This window comes from Dermacentor albipictus, chromosome 4 (genome assembly GCF_038994185.2).
Source record: "Dermacentor albipictus isolate Rhodes 1998 colony chromosome 4, USDA_Dalb.pri_finalv2, whole genome shotgun sequence".
Lineage (NCBI taxonomy): Eukaryota > Metazoa > Arthropoda > Arachnida > Ixodida > Ixodidae > Dermacentor > Dermacentor albipictus.
This window is the reverse complement of record NC_091824.1, coordinates 35,216,722-35,238,711: the sequence shown is the minus strand read 5'-3', so window position 1 is coordinate 35,238,711 and position 21,990 is coordinate 35,216,722. Positions and strand designations below refer to the sequence as shown.

General features: G+C 44.9%; 1 protein-coding gene across 1 annotated transcript in view; it reads right to left on the bottom strand.

Annotated features, from left to right (window-relative positions):
* Positions 1-18,386, bottom strand: part of LOC139059620 (collectin-11-like) — a 73,521-nt gene extending 55,135 nt beyond the window's left edge. Inside the window, exon 1 of the mRNA XM_070538042.1 lies at positions 18,232-18,386. The gene's annotated coding sequence lies outside the window, so the exon portion shown is untranslated. The remainder of the gene's footprint in view (positions 1-18,231) is intronic.
* Between the last annotated feature and the right edge of the window lie 3,604 nt (positions 18,387-21,990).

Genomic DNA, 21,990 nt, shown 5'->3' with positions numbered 1-21,990 from the left:
CCGTCTTGCTGTGCACATTTAGCAAGCAATTTCACGAAGGCTTCCTCTGATGCTACAGTAAGTGTACTTGCATTCTGCTGTAAAATATATGCTACCCGCCTTGATTGCTATGCCTGAATGGGCACACAATTATGAAAACACTGATAGTTGCTGTTCGTTCGGTAGTTTTCTGGCAAGAAGTTATTCGTTATATATGCATTCCCGCAAGTACAGTACATGTGTAATGTATCCGTCGATGTATCATGGGCTTTGCGCGTTGGCACACGATTCCTATGTTTAACGCTTAAGCGGATAGAAGCTTGTATGAAGATTTTTGTATGTATACAGTTTGGTTTGGAGGACCACGTCGCGAGAACCTGTGTATTGTTTATGTTCTTGAGTGTCTTCGCGTATTTGTCTTCTATGTTGCAAACCCGACATAGGCCGATATTACAGTAACGAAGTTTATATTTAATCGAGACATTTCAGACACCGGTCTTGAAGAAAGACATAGACCAACCAATTCTTACGAACGGGATGCCAGCTCTTGCAATCGTAGGTTATACGGCAGTGCGTAATAAAGTAAGGACTACGATTTTGTAGCGATACTTACCCCTCGATTCTATACCACTCTTGTCGGCCACCGCAAACGGCCGGCTGTTCCAGTACGTAGCACGGGCCGGGGCGGCGGTCAGACCACTAACGAATAACGAAAAGGAATAGCATCGCTACAAAATCGTGATCTAGCTTTCAGAATGCTTTTCATGTGCTCAATATTTTTGTTTAATCCAATGTGCCACGTTTTACAGCATATATGAGTTTTGTTTTTGATTGTCCTGGTAGCCTGTTGTTGCTGATTTCGTTCCTTCCTGAAACTTCACTTGTTACAAAATATCAGTGTAACCTCCGTAGATATAACAAAGAGCCATTTGTGCAAACAGGCGCGAATTCATGCAGCTTGCTCTGTGAGGCTCTCTTTGCAATTTCACATGACACTGGTAAATCACAAATTCCCAGGTTCACAGCGCAATAAATTAAACATTTCTTACTTTTGAAGGCTATGCAGATTCTGGAGGCATCCCTACATCGAGCAGGAACCTGCTGCACTGCTGGAAGCTGGACAGCACGACAATAAAGCACGTGATCTGTGTGCTTTCTCAAAGGTGCGTACAAAACTGGCGCTGCCTTTCGAGTTGTAGGATACATTTGTGTTATATGCAATCATTTTACTGTATTGCCATTTTGAGGATTTCTAGTGGCTGATCGTGAATTTTATGTTTTGGTGGAGTGCCCTCAGTTTAATGAATTTACCTAAAGTAGCCTCCTCTGAGTTAAATATAATTGGGCGCTTGAGTAATTATGCCTTATATACTCCATATAGACTATATTAATCTAGCCAAAATGCCTTTTTAAGAACAATGAATTCAGGTTTCGTGACTTGAATAATGTGCTCTAGAGTGTCTAGAAAAATATGCGTTGTACCACCTAAAGACATGGTTTACGCAAAAAGTGCCTTAAGCAATGCTTTCGCACAAAAGTTGTATCATCAAGAGTTTCAGAGAAGCCTGTGCGGTCGGTATGAAATATGACAAAGACAGACATAGACCAACCAAATACAACATTAAAAGCAATACATTTTTTTGGCTTCCATATGGAAGCCTTGTTCACAATAAGGCTAAAAAAAGTGGAAGTGCATATTTAATTAAGTTTTAGCATAAGATGGGCGTGGGCTCCTTGGTTTCAGATAAACGTGTGTGCTATTGATTGCGTCTTCAGGGAATCTGGGTACAGGCATGGCTTCCAATTTCTTTCCTGGCCGATTATGCTAGACACAATCCAGTCACTATTGTGTTTAGTCATTGCGGCATGCTCTGCCAAAGCATTTGATGCCACTCTTTTCTCATCCACATCGTTCTGATGTTGGTGTAGCCATTGCTTAAAGTTGCCCATTGCTCTAATGTAGATAGTATTCATATACACATGTTATGTTTCATAGGTCAGAATTCATGTCAGTAAAATTTTTGATACGGTTTGTTACTGGGATGGCTACTTCGTTGGTTTAACATGCTTGTCACTGGGATTGCTCTCTTGTTTGTTTAGCTTCTTGTCGGGTTCATATGGATTTGATTTTGTGCACAATGAGATGTTACACACACACCTTGCATATACATGAAAAAAAAGTTTACAACAGAGATATATATAGAGATAACATATATGCATGGGCATATATATGTGTCCAATAAAATACTCGAGCCTCATTTCTCCCTAGAGAAAAAGAAGTTATTTCTCCTTGAGGAGAAACTGCTTGCAATAATGAACCTCCAAGAAAAGGTTTTCTCTAATCCGTATTTTTGATATCTAAATGCTTATGTAGCATGTACAAACTGCTTGCATCAATTTCTCATTGGGATGAGTGGTCTAAATTTTAATTTTGAGTAATAATTGCAATAAATAACTCATTTCACCTGTCTTCTAATGACTCTAAAATTCTATGCTTCTACCTTGCCAAACCTTTTATGAAATTAGTTTGATGAGGCCCAATATACAGGGCTTTCTAAATTGAAGGTATCAGTATCTATTAAAGACTGTGCTAACTAAGAAAATGCTGCTTGTGTATGTGGTTTATTCATTTCTCAGACAAAAGCTTTACACCCAAGTGCAGTCAGTAAATCGAAAACAATTGAGTCTTGTTCAATAGTTCTCGAGCACTTGTGCGTCACTATAGTCGGATACAAATTTAGAAAAAAGGGGAGGCCCCTAGGTGAATGAATCGCGACGTCCGATTGCCTCCGCAACTAAAATAATCCCGCTCAAAAAATCGTTCTTAGGAAACGCACAATTCTCAGTATAAATAAAGACTTTGATGACTGGTTTAGTAGAGCTCTCATGTGCTACAGCACATGCCAGATCGCCACAGAAAAATAACCCCGTGCCTTCCACAACGCTGCCCGTCGTCTGCTCTTTAGCTTCATTGCAAGTGGCAAAAGTAGAAAGAGCAACTCTGCATGGCATTTGTGCTTGTTTACATGTACACGGCACATTTACTACTCCTGTTCTGAGCTTCAAATGAATCAGTTGCTACTGAACAAGTACTTATATAAAACAATGCATTTATCGCAACCATTACAAACCAAAGATGCTCAGTGTCAGCGAAAGCACCGTGTTAAAGGTGAGGAGGGAGGTCAAAGCTTCGCATATTTCGGGTGGCAAACTATCGACGCCCTCGCGAAAACGCCCACAAAATGTGGAGAAAAAAAGAAGCAGCACGAAGTAGGACACGTGTGCGCTGAGGTCGTGTGCACGATTTCTTTCACCACGAGATACCGACGATCGAGAAGATCACTAACGAGTTCTCGAAGCGTATATTGTGTTATGTTTGTGCCCTGGGATTTGCCTGCCGGAAGGCCAGTGCTATGGTTTGTCGACTGTGAAGGCAGCATTGATCCCCGCATAGTGCCTGCCTGCTTCGGACACGACTACGTGCACGGCTCGAGTTTCCTCGCGGCTGCACGGCGTCCACGATGGAAGCAGCCACCGGATCACAGACTGCTATTCGGCCCCTCCCCGTCCCGGCAGCAATGCAACCCCCCCCCCTCGTTTGTCCGGCGGCGCCCGCACCACAAACGACTCCCGCTGTGTTTGGGACAGTTTCCAAAGGAGGGCTGTGTTTCGACCCGGTGCCTTGCAGTTGGTTCCCTTTGTCTTATGCGGGCCATAAAACTTGCCCGGCGCACCGACCGACCGCCAAATCATCCTGACGTCGCAGTGCGGTTCAAGGAAGCGTCGGCCACCGAGAGCGGCGTTAGGACCCCGGAGGCTGCCCGGACCCTCTCTCTCACGACCTTGTTTCGTCCTTGGGGACTGTCTGGGAGATCTTTGGACTGAGGGGTGTTATTTAAGCAGCTTGCAGCTGCTCTGTTCGTCTCTGTCCTGATAACGACGACAACATGTAAACATTGTATAAAGAATTATTCGCAGAGAAAACTCTTCTTGTCTCTGACTCTGCGTGAAGCGAGGTCCAGACCTCCTGCCAGCCATACATACCTCGGCAAACGCAACAATGGATCTCCCATCACTGAAGCGGTGTACTGCGTGTCAAGCACAGCAGCCAAGCATTCTCCCGTGACCTCTCAAATAAATAAGCGGTTCATTTGATGACATATTCCTTCTAATGGAAGCCCAATTCTGAAAAAGCAACGTCCTGCACAGATCATGCTCAATATAAGCGTTGGCATGGAAACGTGCTGAAATGCCGGAAAATCTGAATGCAAATGCAGTTATTAACTCTGAATAACTATGTGGGGCCCGAAATGCTCATTCGGGCAGCCACTGTCCAGCTTCACACGAAAAAGCAGTAGTCAACGTGAATGAAATTGGCAGTCACTCTTAGCAGCCTGCACGCCAAAGCACGTTGTGCTTTGCGTGCAGTTGTGCTGCCCCTACTGTTTTTTCCAGCCCGTTGAGATGAATAATTCCAATGTCAGGAGGCCCAAAATACTCAATTGGACAGCCACCTGTGATGAAATAACAGTCATCAGGGCACGCTTCAAAGGCACCTTTAGCAGTCTGCACATCAAAGCGCAGTCAAGCCGTCGCCACTGTTGGTGAAATGGCAGCAATCAATGCGAGAATGACAGCCGCTGTTGGCAGCTTGCATGCAAACACACATTCATGTGGTGGCATTATTTATTTTGGTTACCTGGCCCAGGCAAGCAATGCGAATAAGAGAACTATTATCAAACATCATTAGCTTAGTTAGGCCCAATATACCCAGGCGAGTAGCTATGAATAGCAGTAGTCAAAGGCACGCTTGAAAGGCACCATTAGCAGTCTGCACGTCAAATCACAGTCATACCGCAGCCATTGTATTTGTTTATCTGACCGGGCAAGTAACACCAATGTAAGCACAATTATTCACCCTGAATAGCTCTGCTAGCATTGTGCTAAAAAATGCTGAGTGAAGTTCAATGTGTTTTATTGAGGCAATTATTTAATTTACAAGCCATCGGCATGTCGATCAACGGCCAGGTTCAGACAATGTCATTTGTGAAGTAATAAATGGTGAAAGTTGCAAAAGCTCTCAGTGCACTGCTTTGCTGGGCTCCATTCACTGAAGAATGTCTTTGCAACGGCAAAAGCGTCAAACAGAAATCACACCCCACTTCACATTGTTATTCGTGCTGAAAATTTTCGCCATCATATGTGATAGGCAGCGAAACCGTTTGTTTACTAAGACTGAATGCATGAAAAATGCAACAGCATAGCAAGGTGTTTCATAATATGCAGCCTTTCATGTGCACTTCTGGCTAGCTACCACATGCACTGACGCATAAACATGAACAGAGGTAAGAGGCAAAGTTACTGTGCAACCCGCATGACACTTTTAAGAAAACGTATCTCTCAACCTTTCTGTTTTGATAGGCGATCAAAATTTGTTTTGAGCAAGTTGGTTAATCACATTGCAACAACAACACAAGAAACAAGGACAGAAAACGCAGCAAGTAGGCAGATTGAGAAGACGAGGTAGACCAGTGAGAAAGGTTTTAATGAGATGGAAGAGGCCAGTCCTGCAGTGTACAGGAGTTATGCTTTGAATGAGATTGGCTAATGAAAATGTGTAAGGACTTTGCTGAAAGAAAACTATCAAAAACAAATGCTAATATAAAATAAAAGGACAAATACGAGTAAGTGCAAACACGCATGGAAGCAGGAACGCTGGCAACACAACTTATGCGTGACTGTGCCACAGCACGCATTCTACAGCTTGCGTGCGCGGTGAGCACTGGTGGAAAGAAATCAATCGACAGTGCTATACACAACGCTCGAACACCGCCGTTAGACGCTCGGCTATCTCACTGTTGACAACGATCACTCACGCTAAGTTGACGGCGACAAATCTTTGCATTGGAGGCTTCTTTGTCAAATATTTTCTGTTGAGACGCTCGTACGTTTGTTTCACGCGCGCACACTTTTCTAATTTCTCCTCAGAATGGTTTTGCTCCATCACTTTACCCCGTCCGACGAAAAATGCAGCGACACGGTACACGAACTCATCCGCTGCTGACAGCAGGCACCAGACTTTGGCAAACTTTTCTTGTCCTAACTTCACTCAGGAGCGAAATAAAAAAGACATGAAACAAACAGGCAGGATGTGTGTTTGCAGCAGTCACCGAGGCATCCTGTTTTCAGGCAAAGCGTAGCGCAGCATCAGCGATGCTCGCTGCTATGTTTCTTCGCCGGATCACGGCTTAGAATAAACGCACGCGGCAAAGATGCCGCATTGTAAGCTCGCAGTAATATTTCCGGCATGATAGACAATGACAAACAGTTTGGGAATTCACTGTGACAAGGCATTGACATGCACAGCTGACGCGACTAGGCCCGGTTCGAAGCCCGGGCGGCCATCTTCTCCGACGGCAGGCCACCGGCTGTCCGGCGCATGACGTCAGTCCAGAGTGCGCACCCATTAGTGGAAGCTCATGTGCATCCGCCTCGGAGGAGTAAACGCCCCTGTTTTTCTAAAGTTGTATCTGACTATAATCAAGCACAGCTTGACCCTTGGCCTAATACTAAATCAGGCTTGAAGCTTTCAATGTGTACTAATCGCTAGAACAGCACCAGATTTCATTCTGTGCCAAGGGGTGGAACGCATTTGCTTAGAGCTAGGCAGATGAATGTCTTTCTTTCGCATTGAAGTCTAGTCTTAGGTGAAAGTACACAGCTCAGCACAACGCATGTATGGTATACGTAATAGTACTTTGTTCTTTAAACTGTATCAACAAGAAGCAGCTACTTCCGTTTTTGCAAACCTTGCCTTATTTCCTAAGCTTTCCTTGATCAAAAGTGTAGAAAATTAATCTGTGCTTGTTCTGTTGTTTCACAGGTAGACATCGGCGACGGTGTATATGTTGAAAAGGGCCTGCTGAAGAGGCTGCGCCTGGATGCTAACAACTCGGGCTTTCAGTTCGCGGGGGGCCTCCTTAAGGCTCCTTTTACAAAAGAAGAGGTTGAAGGGAGGCGCTACACATGGATGCGCAGCGATTGTTTGTGACAGCGTCACTGCTGGCAGGCCTGGCCTGCCTTTTCGCTTCGTTCTGGGTCTTCCACGTTATCTACTCGAAAAAGGCCCACAGGATTTTGACATTTATTGAGCACTGCTTTCTGGATTTTTGCTACACAAAGCCGCAGGTGAAAGCATTGGATTTACTCAATTTTTACAAGAACTATTGCTAGGCAAAAAAATTTTCAAATGCATATCCTCAAGAAAGTTTCTGTAAAAATTATTTTGCCTAACAAAAGCACTCGTGGGTTCTGTGGCTGGCAGGTTGCCCAAGCCATGTAGCACAGTACTTGCTTTAAAGGGACACGAAAGAGAAAATTTATTTGAGCTTTATTAAATCATTCTTCTACAACACCGAAAAACAACTCCCACCATAAGAATTGGCTTGATAAGCCAGATAACTTGCAAAAACGAAAACTGGTGTCGCCACCACGGCCTTATAGTTCCTGCACCAGCTCGCTGTGATATGGAATTTGACGGTGTCTGTTCGGGTCTAGCTAATGTTCTACTGGCCAATATTGATGAATTCTGTTGTAAAGGTGTCAAAGGATATACTTAGTTGAAGTATGACTCAACACTGATGTGTGGGCACTGCATAAAACTTGAAAAATGAAAGTTAGATCTTCATTTTCTCATGTATTAATCCGCTTATTGCCACAATGTTCATGAATACAGTTCTGAAAGATTCTTTTATCAGTCTAAAATGATTTACTGTTTCTGTTTAGTATCTCTGTAATGGACCTTCAGCAACAAAATGTGTGTTAGTATGCCACAGGTATTCTCAGCGGGGGCAAAAGCACCAGCAGCATGCTGAATCATTCTGTACCAACTGATAACTTGAAGGATGTCCTGTGCCACTAAGCTTAGGCCAACGTGGCTCTGTGTTAATCACCACAAGTGTATTAGGCAAAACTTAATGGCCCAGAAAATGGTAATTCAGGGGGGAGTTCAATTAGCTATATTTATTTCTTTATTTTTTCTTTATCATGGACTTCTCACATTACACTTTGTCACAACGCATTCACTTTAATGTAACTGTGGAGAATAATGTGGTTTGGTATTCAGACATGCCTTCTGTGTGTAAACAGTGTTAGATGAGCAATACAAAGATACACCATAGATGCTGACTGGCAACATGAAAGGGTTTGAGGGCAGCTACAAATATACATCCTTGTAGTCGTACCTATAGCACTATGTTCAATTTGTCACCCAAGCATATGGCATCCATCACAACTGCATGCCTAGAAACAGACGAGGGCAACACACTCAATTCCATTTTAGTCTATCTAAGAAGCACTACAATTTTTAGGCAACGAAATTGAAATCTGGCTTGTACCCATAAGTACTGCAATACAGTTGTGCAACATGTTCCTCTTGTGTGGGAAAAGGGCTGCATATGTTTTCTTTGAGCACAAGGGGGAGTGGTATCAGTTAGAGCCCCTCCATCCACGCGCCACTGCCGCTTTCTTAAGTAGCGGCAACCTTTGTTGTGCGCCGCCTTTTCCTCTCACACCGAATCTGGTTCCAGCATTTCCGGTTTAAAAGTTTCCCGTTCCTGGAGTTGTGCTGCGGGAATTTCCGCTTTGACTGCCGATGGTCAGACGCCCACGCGGGCTTAGCAGAGCTGTGGGAGTCACCATGAGAAGAATGCAAAGGCGACAAGCTGTTATATTCCGCTGTAGTAATTCGCGGTCGCTGTTTTCTAAATGCACGAAAAACGGCAGTAGTCTCCAAGCGCCCAGGCACTACATTCCACTGTACATTGTCTCTCGTGGCACAACCCGTCGCAGGTTGACACGAAACAGCGAACACGATCAGATCGCTTATTACAATAGGCGGTGGTACTTGGATGGAATCGCATTCACAGTTTAAATCGCAGCTGGTGCAATTGAAGCCTCTCCATCGACGCGAAAGTAAACAACGTTAAGAAAAACATAGCGTTACTTCACTCGGAACAGGAAGCTGCAGCTACGGAAGTTCCGCTTGACACCGGAAGCTAAGGGGGTGAGTGGCAGAGGAGCGTGGAGGAAGAGGGTAGGTTGGCGGTACTTAACCTGGTCGGCGGAAACGTGTATGGAGGGGCTTTAGTATCAGTTAATGGCTGTTTTCACATATGTGTTTTGTCGTGTGTATTAGCAATCACCACTTTCCTTATCTGAGTGAGGTCATTTTTTAGAAAGTTTGAAAGTTTATAGAACATGTTGCTCATGGTTGTTGCAGTTTTCTTCCTAACTATCCATTCATTGCACTGTGCACCCATGTCTTGGGCAACTAGCTGTTTGAAGGTCAGTATGCTATCGATGGGTCTAATGATAATCTCTAGTGCCCTCTCATTTGCTTGTTGCAATACTGAAGAGTTAGATTTTGTATATTGTGTCACTTGTTTATTTTCACTGTACTTTAGTTTCACTACATCTTGAATATGTTGTGATAGTTTTTCTTTTGCAATGAAAGATATGGTGGACAGTTGCCGACACTAATGTGATAGTATGAATGCTTGCTGTATTTATCACGATTGTTTCATTTCGCTGGGGCACTAATGGTCATTAGCAGCAGATGCTAGCTGCCCTTATGAGCAATGTTTTTATGTTGCATAGTATTGTTCATGATCCATTGAATGCACTGCACGCACATGTTGTGGACAACTGCCTGTTTGAAGAAATTGTCTGCATATTCAGTGAGTCTAATGTGAACATCTCTACTACTGACTTAGCTTCACTACATCTTGAATGTGTTGTGACAGTTTTTATTTTGCCGTGACAGATGTGGTGGGCAGTTGCCGGCACTAATGTGGTAGTACGAATGCTTGCTGTATTTACCACATGGTTGTTTCATTTCGTCTGAGGCACTAGTGGCCGTTAGCAGCAGATGTCATTTGGCCTTATGTGCAATACAGTGAAAGCTCATTAATTCGAACTTCAATAATTTGAATTTATGGATAATTCGAACTGTACGATTTGGTCCGGCCAAGCTCCACAGAAGTCTATGTATAAAAAAGTCCGTTAATTCGAACACGAGAAGGTTCCCTCTCGGATAATTCGAACTACGCTCGCCTAGCACACGGCCAGAGAAACGCGCCTACTGCCTACACACAAGCTGTATTGCCTCCAAAACGGAGAGAACGGCGAGAGAAGGCGAAATCGGAAAAAAATCTAACCGACGCGGTGTCAACCAGAAGGCAGCGGCGGCCGCCACCTCTACGTTCTACGTAGCATCCGAGACTTCTTGCCCGTTGCAAATCTCGGAGGTTTTGCAAATCCTGTACAGCTGCTAATGTTGTGCGGAGATGGCACGGAAAGCGCCAAAACACAGCGAATCAAGTACGTCACAGCTGCGCTTGCAATCACGAACCAATGAATCAGGGCCTTCGCCACCTTCACATGTTCAGCGTCTGTCTCGGCAGTCTTCATCGGTTGTGCACCTCTGTTTTCAGTTTAGGAGGTATCGGCCGTCGCGATTCATTGTGATGGTGTTAAGCCTCGGTTAACGTTCGTTTCGGTGGACGTCGGTGGTGTGGCACAGTCGAACCCAGAGCTTCGACTTGAAGATGGCGTGTGCCCGCGGCACACGCCATCACTTTCTGACTCGCCAAATTTCTGACATGCCCTACTGCTTCCAAATTGCAGTGTACTGTTGCTCTCCTTCACTTTCGTTAGTTCGAACTTTCGTTAATTCGAACTGAAGCGACTTCCCCTTGCGGTTCGAATTAACGAGCTTTTACTGTATTTTTATGTTGCATAGTTTTGTCCATAATCATCCATTGAATGCACTGCAGACCCATGTTCTGGACAACTGCCTGTTTGAAGGAATGATCTGCATATTCAGTGTGTCTAATGTGAACATCTCTAGTACTGCCTGTGTATTTGTGAGTTAGATTTTGTATTGTGTGTCATTTTGTTTTCACAGTGCTTTAGTTTCACTACATCGTGAATGCGTTGATAGTTTTCCTCTTGCAGTGAGAGATATGGTGGGCAGTGGCCGGCACTAATGTAATAGTACGAATGCTTGCTGTATTTACCACATGGTTGTTTCATTTTGTCTGGCGCAGTAATGGCCATTAGCAGCAGATGCCATTTGGCCTTAAGTGCAATATTTTTATGTTGCATAGTTGTGTTCATAATAATCCATTGAATGCACTGCACACCCATGTTCTGGACAACTGCCTGTTTGAAGGAATGACCTGAATATTCAGTGGGTTTAATGTGAAGGTCTCTAGTACTGACTGTATATTTATCAGTTAGATTTTATATTGTATGTTGCTTGTTTTCACTGTACTTTAGTGGGATTGCACATTGAATGTGTTGTGATGTATTTTATTTTGCTATGAGAGATCTAATGGGCAGTTACCAGCCCCCAGTCTGTGTGTTAGCACAAATATTTATTATGCTTATCACAGCATTTTATAAGGCTATAGTTTTGTGATGATTAACTCATGCCTGACTTTTTTATGAGAAACATGTCAGAACTAATAAACAATCACTCATGCTTGGGATCCATGAAATCATCTTTGTAATCTTTCAATTGTCTTCGAAATATCAGGCCCAAGAAACTCCAGAACGGGCTTGAAAAATTACTCTCGGAAAGAACCGAGAAAACCTGATGAACAAGGTAAAAAAATACTCCGAGATCAGCTCCAACAAACCACAGAATGGGCTTGAAAAATTACTCTCAGGTAGAGCTACGAAACCTTGATAACGAGGTAAGAAAATACCCCGACATCAGTACCAACAAACTCGAGAATAGGCCTAAAAATAACTCCCAGGAATAGCCTAGAAAACTGGATGAATGATGTAAAATATAATCCCACATCACCTCCAACAAACTCCAGAATGAGCTTGAAAAATTACTACCAGATAAAGCTGAGAAAAGTTAATGAAAGAGGTAAAAAAATACTCCCACATCAGACCCAAGAAACTCGCGAATGGGCTTGAAAAATAACTCTCAGGAATAGCCGCTAGAACTTCGTGATGGCAGTAAAAATATAGTACCACTATCGTCCCCAAAAACCTTCCAGGGATTAAAAAATTACTCTCGTTTCTACATACAAAAACCTTGGTCAGCATGGTAGTAAATTTTTACCTCGACTGATACGTAGTAAAAAAAACCCAGAAACGGGAATGCGATACAGGACGACCGGTTTACTCCCGTTTCGCGTTATTTTTGTTTAGTGTGTGCGGTGCACAGACTGGCCTACTTTTAAGACATTCGTGGAGAATTCCTGTGCGAATCTCGAGTCACCAACCCAAATAGAAGACTTGATCCCGTCCGCTCTCGGTGAGGCCACGCGGAACATATGTGCACCAACACCGGGGTCTCCTATCGACGTGGAATTCGAGAGGTTGCGCGCAGTCCAACGGCGCGCTGAAAGGAAATACAGGAGGACGAAATCCACGTACGATCTCGCCCTTTGTCGCCGAGCTCAACGACAAATAAAGCGCCATCTCGAGAAATTAGGAAGGAAGCGCTGGAGAAAGTTCTGCTCATCACTGGATTCTAGCAAGCTGCTGTCACGTATTTGGCATGTAGTCAGAAGCCTACGTTTTCCCCCACAAAAAAAGGTACCCTTTGAGTGCTCTGGCCCTTTACCAACGCCGCAATGATGTAGAGGTAGCGGACGACTTCTGCAAAATGATTGAGGGCACAACTCAACCAGCCTCAATCCAATTCGAAGTTTTTGCGCCACCTTCCTCAAGTGACCACTAGGACTTGCTCTTTACGATGCCCGAATTAGAGGCTGCTCTAGCGTCGTGTCGGCATTCATCTGCTCCTGGCCCTGACGGGATCTCGTACTTGTCTCTGTCTCACCTTAGCAGGGCTGGTCGCACTGCGCTGCTCAATTATTACAACGACACATGGTTCTCCGGTATTGTTCCGCAGCAGTGGGAGATCAGCCGCCTGGTTGTTCTCTTGAACCCTGGAAAGACTCCTTATGAGCTTACCTCATACCGCCCAGTAGCATTAGCCAGCTGTGTTGGAAAAGTTATGGATCGAATGGTCCTGGTGAGGCTCGAATGGTTTCTGGAAAGAATGATCTTTATCTGAACTTGATGACCGGTTTTCGGCGGGGTCGTTCTTCAATTGACAGCATCATTGACCTCGTTACGACAGTGGAATATGAAAAACGTCAACGCCGACTCGTCGTCGCTGTTTTCTTAGATATCAAAGGGGCCTACGACAACATCCTTCATGAAGCCATTCTTGATGTCCTAGATGACTTGGGTATTGGCGGCCGGCTCTACCTGTGGATTGTGAGCTACCTCAGCGGCCGTTTCGTCTGCATGTCCACGCCTGATGGAGAGACTAACCGCCATCAAGTATGCCATGGAGTTCTTCAGGGAGGAGTTCTCAGCCCAACATTATTTAATGTAGCACTAATTGGTCTGGTGAGCGAACTTCCACCTCACATCCACATCAGCGCATATGCAGATGACATCTGCATCTGGGCTTCTGGTACAACACGCCCACAACTACGTGCGAAATTACAACGGTCTGTGTCATCTACTTCACGATACATACGGCGTCAGGGTTTGCGCGTAGCTGCCGAAAAACGTGCTGTGGTTGCATTCACGAGCAAATCCGTCTGCCGCTACCCGATCTCCATTAACGGTGTCATAATACCGTATGTCTCCCACCACAGATTCTTGGGCATTATCATCGATCACGGTTTGTCATGGACGAGACATGTTAATATGTTGAAGCAAAAACCTAATCTGTTTTGCCATGTTCTTCGCTTCGCAACAGGCATGAAATGGGGCCCCACGGAAGGCTCATTACTAAGACTTTATCAGTCTCTTTTCATAGGCTACGTTCGATACAGCCTTCCGATACTATCAAATTTGAGCATTTCCTGCTTACGGACATAAGAGAGCGTCCAAGCTCAGGTACTCAAAATATGCCTCGGGTTGCCACGGCGTGCCTCCAACAAAGGCACAATTGAGGGAGCCCACGTATGCCCGTTATCGATATACCTGTCCCACGAACCACTTCGTGCGTATTTACACTCACTGACACGACACCATTGCCATCCATTGACATCGGTTCTGCATGAGCGGCCGGACAGCAGTTTCACAAGTGCACTCCGCTGCCATCTACCACACATAACATCAAGCTATGCCCTTCCATATCACCCCGTCAAACCACCATGGGTGATGGTTCAACCTTCCGTATGCGTACATGTCCCCGGCATACTGAACAAATCATTGGTTCCCGTCAGTGGACTACAACTTGATCTCGCGTACATCTGGTCAGAATACCAGACATATGATCATGTTTACACAGACGGCTCCGTGTCACCAAAGGCATCGACAGCAGCTGTGGTGATACCAGCCCAATAGATGATTCAATGTTTTATACTAGACCATAATTCTACATTAACCGCTGCAGAGCTTGTGGCTATTCGGGAAGCGATTCGCCACATCTGCGGGCATCTGCGGGGAAAGACCTCAAGAGCGGTGCATTTTTACGGACTCAAAACCCGCGCTGCAAATTTTGGGATGCTTCCTGCGCCACACCGCATATCAGGTTCTGGCATTGCAGATCACCGAGCTACTTTCATCCGCTCAAGAAAAACACCACCGCATAGTGTTCCAATGGATCCCGGGACACTGTGGGCTCAACGGTAATGAGATGGCCGATGCTGCAGCAAGGCACGCCCTCAGCAATGGCCTGCGAACTGTAGTGCCATTCTCCCGACCGGACATCAAATGCCTCCTGTCGGAACTATTGAGAAGTCCGACGAGAAGACACTGGGCCCAGCCAGACGCTCGTCACGTCCGCCTTAAAAGGCTGGATCCCGATATGAAATTTCCTATTCTGCGTGGAATTTCACGCCCTCATGCATGCCTGATACAATGACTGCGATTAGGCGTCGCCTTCACGCGCAGATATTTGCACATTATTGGACGGACCGACTCCCCGGACTGTTCAGTGTGTGGCGCTGTAGAGACTATAGAACATGTGCTCGTGGTGTGTCCCGAGTATGCGCGCAAAAGACTGACAATGGCAGATACATTGAGACATTTACATAATGGACCACTGTCGGAGGACCTCTTGCTAGGCGCATGGCCACATGTTGGCAGACAACAGAGACAATGCGTGCACTTGCACGTTTCCTAGGTGACACGGGCCTGGACTCACGCCTGTGATACCAGTTGTGTAATGTGTGCTTCACCTCCTTCCTCCCATTATCATGCCCCGTTGTAACCCCTTTTCTTCCCCCCTTCCCCTTACCTTTCGTAGAGTAGCAGGCCAGATGCTCCAATATCCGGCCGACCTCTCTACATTTTCCAGTCATTAAAATACTTCTACTTCTCTTCAGGTAGCATACGTGGGTTTATTGACCAGTTGCCTTCACCCAAAAAGATCACGTTCTCGTGACGCCCGCGGCAAAAAGGACGTTTTACGTCCGCCGCCAAGGTCTGTGAGTGGTGGCGCTGGCTAACACTCCCAGGGTTCTACTAGGACACATAAATACCCAAGAAAGTGGCTGGGGAAACGGAGCTGTGGTAGCTCATTTGGTAGAGCATCGCACGCGAAATGCGAAGGTTGTGGGTTCGGTTGCCAGCTGCGGCAAGTTGTTTTTTCATCCACTTTACTTTCCATTACCTTTTCGTTTCTTTATTTAGTAGGCACAAGTAATCTCCCCTATGTTGGCCTTGGTGTCAGTGTTTGTTGGCTTCTTATGATATGACTATATATATATATATATATATATATATATATATATATATATATATATATTTATATATATATATAGTACACGCAAATGTATACAAATAAATGTGTGTGCGCAACGGTAATTGAGTTCGTCTCCCTGTTAAAAGCCATGTGTCACCTCTGTGTCACGTGCTAAACAGATTCGCTGGTCATCCAGCTTCACATAGTGCGTGCAACGGCTCATGATTTTTCTTGATGCTACCCTCGTTGTATGCGATGTACAGGCGCTGCCGCTGCCAGCAGGAGCACGGGAACCCGTGGCAGCGCTCCACTGGCAGCACTCCGGGAACCCGGAGCTGCACCACTGGCGGCTCGCACCTGACAACCCGCCATAGTGGGCGACTACTCACCGGGCTTTTCTGCAATCAAGTTAACTGTGCTTGTGACGCAAGATTTTCTTAGGGGCCGGTAGTGGCACACTCCGTTGAGCATGCCGCGGGTTCCCGTGTTGCCGCTAGCAGTGGCAGCAGCTGTATACAAGGGAGGCTGCGGTTGCCACAAGTGAAATGACTTCCGCTTTCTGACCGAGCACGACCGAATTGTATTTATGTAGATAAACAACTTGACAACTAAACATCCATCATTATATTTACAGAAAGGCCCCCTCACAAAATGGATAAATTAGCCCGGCAATGTTCTTGTGTCACGCGGAAAACCACAGAAGAAAAGCCATAAAAATCTTAATTTGGCTGTAGCAGAATTCGGAGGCCTTGTAATGAATCTGATTCTGGGTTCATGTTATGGAGCCTGGTGTCACTTCAAGGGATCGTTTGCTCACGCCGACAGAGGTTCTAAAGAACGTTGTCTCTAGCTTGCGCTAGGAAGGTGCCAGACTAAGTCGACAAAGTGGACTCACACTGTCTTTTGTTTTAATCGGCGAGAATGGCTTGCTGGTGAATACTGTAAAATAGAAGTTACAAATACACATTAATTTACGTTTGTATGGAAAGTATTAAATTACGCAGCTATATGGGGTTCAAGGCGCCTTACATGCTCTCAAGCGCACTCAGCCACACCAATATTCCCGTCTAAATACCGTCTATCATCTGCAGATACCCATACCAAGGAAAACCAATGACCTCACCATCCTCCAATCAGACAGTACAAGACGCGTGGATCCCGCTTTCATGGCGAGAGAGCCCGACTACACATACGCCTCCGTTCACTGAGGACCAAGTGGAAAGGACAAACACAGCACGCACAAATAGTTATCACTGTTCCAGAGACAAGAGGCAAACGTTTAGCGGCACACATATTCGACAATAGCACCCACATCTATCTTCGTTGACGCTCCTCGGCTCTTTCAGTGGCTTCTCAATGAGATGGCTTTCGATGACGGTAAGCTTGGGCTGCTTGATGAGATTGCGGTTTTTTGACGAACGAGGTCAATTGCCGGCCACTTGAGAAACACGGGCATCGGCCGACGAGGTCCACATTGACAGCGAGGTCGAGTTGGCTGAATAGAGGCTCATGACCACTCCGCAAAGCTCACGTGGCCACACCTCTTCCCCTTCTGAACTTACCAGCAGTTCCGCGATCTGTGCGTCCGCCCATCTATTTGAGCAAGACACACGAGAGATATCTGCCATTTTGAGATGCAGCAGTCGAGAACAAAGGAATGACGAGTGAACAAATGCGAATACCCAACAGACGAAAGAGAACTAAGCACCTAACTGCGTTAAGTTATTATGAACCAGGGAACTGGGCCGCTGTTCTCTAACTGGATGAGTGACTTACGGGAGCACGTTTTTTTGATACGGTGACCTCTTGTGTCACGCATAGAACACGGCAGCTGGGAACTAGGCTATAGGGGAAAGTTAGCTCACATATGTTACATCGCCGCTGACGTGTCGTCCATGCTCGCGTCATCGTCCGAACACACGCTCTACTCATTTGTTGGTAGTGTGGCACAGAGTGTAGCAACAAGGAAGGCTCAAATATTTGCATGCGTAGAAATTTGCGTAACGCAATAAACCGCATCGATGAGCCAGCTTGCATGGAGCGCTAGCACGGAAATGTTCATGTTCGTTGGTGCTGGTGTATCGCCGATCTAATCATTGTGGACATTGACATCTGTCCAGGATGTCGGTGCTCATTAAACAGTCGTTAATACCCTGTAAATAACGTCATCGGCCTGAAAAACCGCCGTCACACTGTCTAGGCTATGGGTGGCACAGCGACGATGCGTCTGCGTAGAAGGCGTAAGGTGGTAACCTACGACGCCGATGGAATTTGATCATTCATATCAGCACATCTACGGTAAAAAAAAATAACAAAGTGAGCCGGGTTGCAGATAGAGATCATGTGAGAGTGCTATATGTGCGGCTGAAACGCAACGTCAAAAGTGAGTTGTCTGACGCATTATTTCAGTTTGGATTGCCATGGGACTGTCCATCGACATCTCCTCTTTCACGTAATCGAGCAAGTATGCGAGGTCAAGGTTGAAGCCACTTTGGCGCAATGGGCAACGGACTTACCGATGAAGCTGCGTGACCTGCTCAGAAGAGAACATGCAGGAATCTATTCCGGAGACAAGAACAGGTGCAGCAGCAAAATTTTGTGTGCTTGCAAATAGGGCCACACAGTCCTTTGAAACGCACAATGTTTCCAGCGCACAGATATGCCTCGCCTGTATCCTTCTCTTCGACTTCGTCCTCTATCGTAACTACGTGGAACCGCCACAACAAGACTTCACGTAGATTCAGCAAACTTGAAGTAGCTTTAAGGAACTTCTGCATTTTCTCTAACAATTAAATTCACTAGAAAGTTCAAACTGTACATTTGTTTCGGCGGCGCTTATGCGACCTGCAACGCACGCAACCTTCACTCGTGCAATGGTTTCTAGGGTGACAGAAAAGAAGAGTAATGGGTGTATACGTACCGCTAACATTTACCTACTTACTTTTAACTTAAAAAAAAAACGTTGAATATAAGACTCGCCAGAGCACGCTCAAAGCATTCTCTCATGGTTGTCTCAGAAACTTCAGTTGCTTTTCTATTAGCAAGACCGGTAGGAAATGTAAAAAAAATAAGCTGTCATATTGGCTTTGATAACCTTTTTCATTAGCCGTTTAGAACTTCACCACAAAATTCTTGTGTACTATGATCTTGCAGACAGCAGGATTTTCTGGAGGAAGGGGGGGGCATCTAGAAAGTCAATCTTATTCTTGCCGACGTGTTACGATACTTTTTTGACGCATATATCTGTTCGGCCTACGTGAAACCAACAAGATGAGAACCAGGCCGTGCGCTGTCAATAAACTTCTTTTCGCGAGCTTTGTCTGAACGGCAACAAATGAGATATGCGAGCCTAAACTTCCCGAAAATATTTGTTGATAGGCACGCCTAAATATTGTAGCCATAATTATTCGGCAGAAGAAATCGCTGAGCATTGTTCATAGAAATTATTCCTGCTGTCTTGCAGCACATAGCATCTGCCCTCTGTTTGCTGCATGTCCCTTTTCAGGTCACCACTGTTTGGGCCAGTTTTTCAAAAGAATCACGAAAAAGACGCACTTAATACCACACAATATAAAACCAACTCACCCCAATTGCTGCCTTGTAAGCATAAAACTCGGCACACTCACCTGAGAAGCGTGCACTTGCAGGAGCGCGCATAGCACTGCTGTCCAAAAAGGGGCCATGTTGCAACTGCCGGCGAGCCCGGGGCGAAAATGATGCGCTTGTTGTCCGTACACCGTTTCATTACCGACACACCAGAGAAACTAGCGGCGTCACGCTGGCCCCCGTGCCCTGAATAACCGATCCTTGATTAGTGACATCGCTGCGCGTGCACTGAGCCCGGGGGGATATGAGCTCCCATTCACGTGCTTGTCTCTTGCGGCAGAGGTAAATGCTTTAGGTCGTAAGTGAATTACCGCGGGCTGACTCCCGCTACAGGGTTCCGTTGTCGGTTTTGATTAATGCGTCGCCGTGCTTTTCGATCGGCCGTTGCCGGTGCTCCGACCTTGGCCAGGCGTGTTGCAGTCAAGGACGGCGTCCCGGGAACTATTGTTTTGGACTGACAGGATGCCGAGTAGATAGTTAGTGTACGTTCAGAATTGGCCGCTTCTGAAGGAAGGTAAATGCTCCAAATTATATATGCCCATAGAAATGAAATATGAGAGGCTTAAGCAAGAACAGCTGAAAGGCCTGAAGTAATCGGCCATTCGTTAGACATGTGGGTCACGTTCAGCTGATTGTCCTAGTGTCTTATAGGGCGACTATCATTTTGGGGCAGGTTAAAAAAAAAAGACACTTACAAGAGAACTGCATATAGGCATACTGTTTAACAACAGAGCAAAAACATACACCGGGCATCAGAAGAGAGGCTAGAGAGAACAGAGAGCAGGACAACAGCGCCGTGTGTGTCCAATCCTTTCTTTTGTTGTCAGGTGTACGTTCTTAGCGCTGTGTTAAAACAACATGGAAAACCAACATTTCGCCCAATCTGCCGTTCTTCCTGAGTGCATATAGTATATTGAATAATAGATTTTTTTTTACTTTAGTTGTATGTCATGACCCAGTATGCTCTTTCGAAGCTTAGTTCAGTCATCCTTAATTAAAATGTACGTGCGCCTAAGATTTGAACAGAAAAAAGAAAGTCGCACTGATTATGAAAACAGGGTTGCACATTTTTTGTCCCGTATTCTACGTTATCTTTACTTGTGAACCATCGGCAACAAATACACGGAATGCCCGCTCATGCCCTCGGCCAATAACTGAAGCTTTTGAGCTTTTTTTTTTTTCTGTGTGTGCCCGTACCAAGGGCAAATTTACTTCTTTGAACTTAAGAGGAAGCTTTAGCTCGGGTGCCCCTATCCAAACATATGCAAAAGGAGAAATCGTTTTTCTCGGAAACCACCCCACCAAACTTGACGATGTTCATTGTATTTAAAAGAAAAACTTAAAATCTAGTGACTGTTCGTTTCGAATTTTTTATTTAGGTCGCCAATATTTTAGTGAAAAAATTCCAAAAATCGAAAATTTTCATATAACGAAACTATCACGTTTATAACTCCGTAACACAGCAATGACAAATGATATCACAATTCTGTGAATTGCATCTAATAGTACATATAAAGCGGACAAAATTGATATGTTATACATGAATCTAAAAAAAGTTTAGTAATACGAAAATACGCTTTTTGCAGAACCCTTGCACACAACGTAACAAATTGACGTAAGATATAAAATGGCATAATGAATTTGTGCGCTTTGAATGATCTAATGGATGTCTTGTGCAGAACCGCGATATCTGTTCTTAAAGCAGAGCTATTAATGTATAAACTGCATGCTTCTATTTTATTCTAACTTTTATATTTTAGGAAATTTTAGTAACAATATTGAGTGCCTAAATCGAAATTCCGCTTCCAACAGTCACTAGAATTTATTTTTCTCTCTGAAATGCCACTAATGCCATTAAAATCGGTCGAGGGGTTATCTCAAAAAAGCGTTTTTGTGTTTTACATGTATTTGAATAGGCCGCGTCGTAGTTGGGCCGGAACTAAAGCTTCTCTTTAATGCTGCATCTATAGTGAGTTTCTCTAACCCCCAAGGCTTCTACAAGTGCAGCTATCACCTCGATAGTTCGGTTTATGGGCGTAGTTGCACGTGCAGACGATATAAAATATACACACTTGTTGTCAGCTGTATCGCCTGGCAGTGATAATTTTAAATTACATTACAGCAATAATGGAAAACATTTATGCCATTTCTGCACCCACCCCTAACGCGAGACTTCAGCAGGAATTGCGACGTCTCTAGCTTTTGCAACCCAGTGATATCGCACACGGTGTTCGGGTTTTCATGATCCTTTTATTCACATTATTTACACTTCTATATATCTTAGTCATCTTTTGCAGTGGAATTCAAACGGCAACTGATCGAAGTAGAGCCATCGCACAACTGAAGCCGTTAATTGTTATTCTTAAGTCAACTGGCCAATGACCACAATATTTCAGCGTGGAATTTCCGTTCAATGAAAAATACACCTTAAGCAGGCCCTTTGAATTATTTTACTACAGATCATGCTACGTTGCAAAGAGGCTAAAAAACGCTTAGTCACTGTTTAATTGCCGCACGTGCGCACGTCAATATTCCATTACTTGTGTAGCCAGCCAAACAACCTCTGTGAGCATAACGAACAGACTTTCGTAAATTAACAGGCTTGTAGCCTTCCCAAAACGCTAGTTAGATGCTTTCTGTTATTGCAAACATGTGGCCTATGCTGTGGC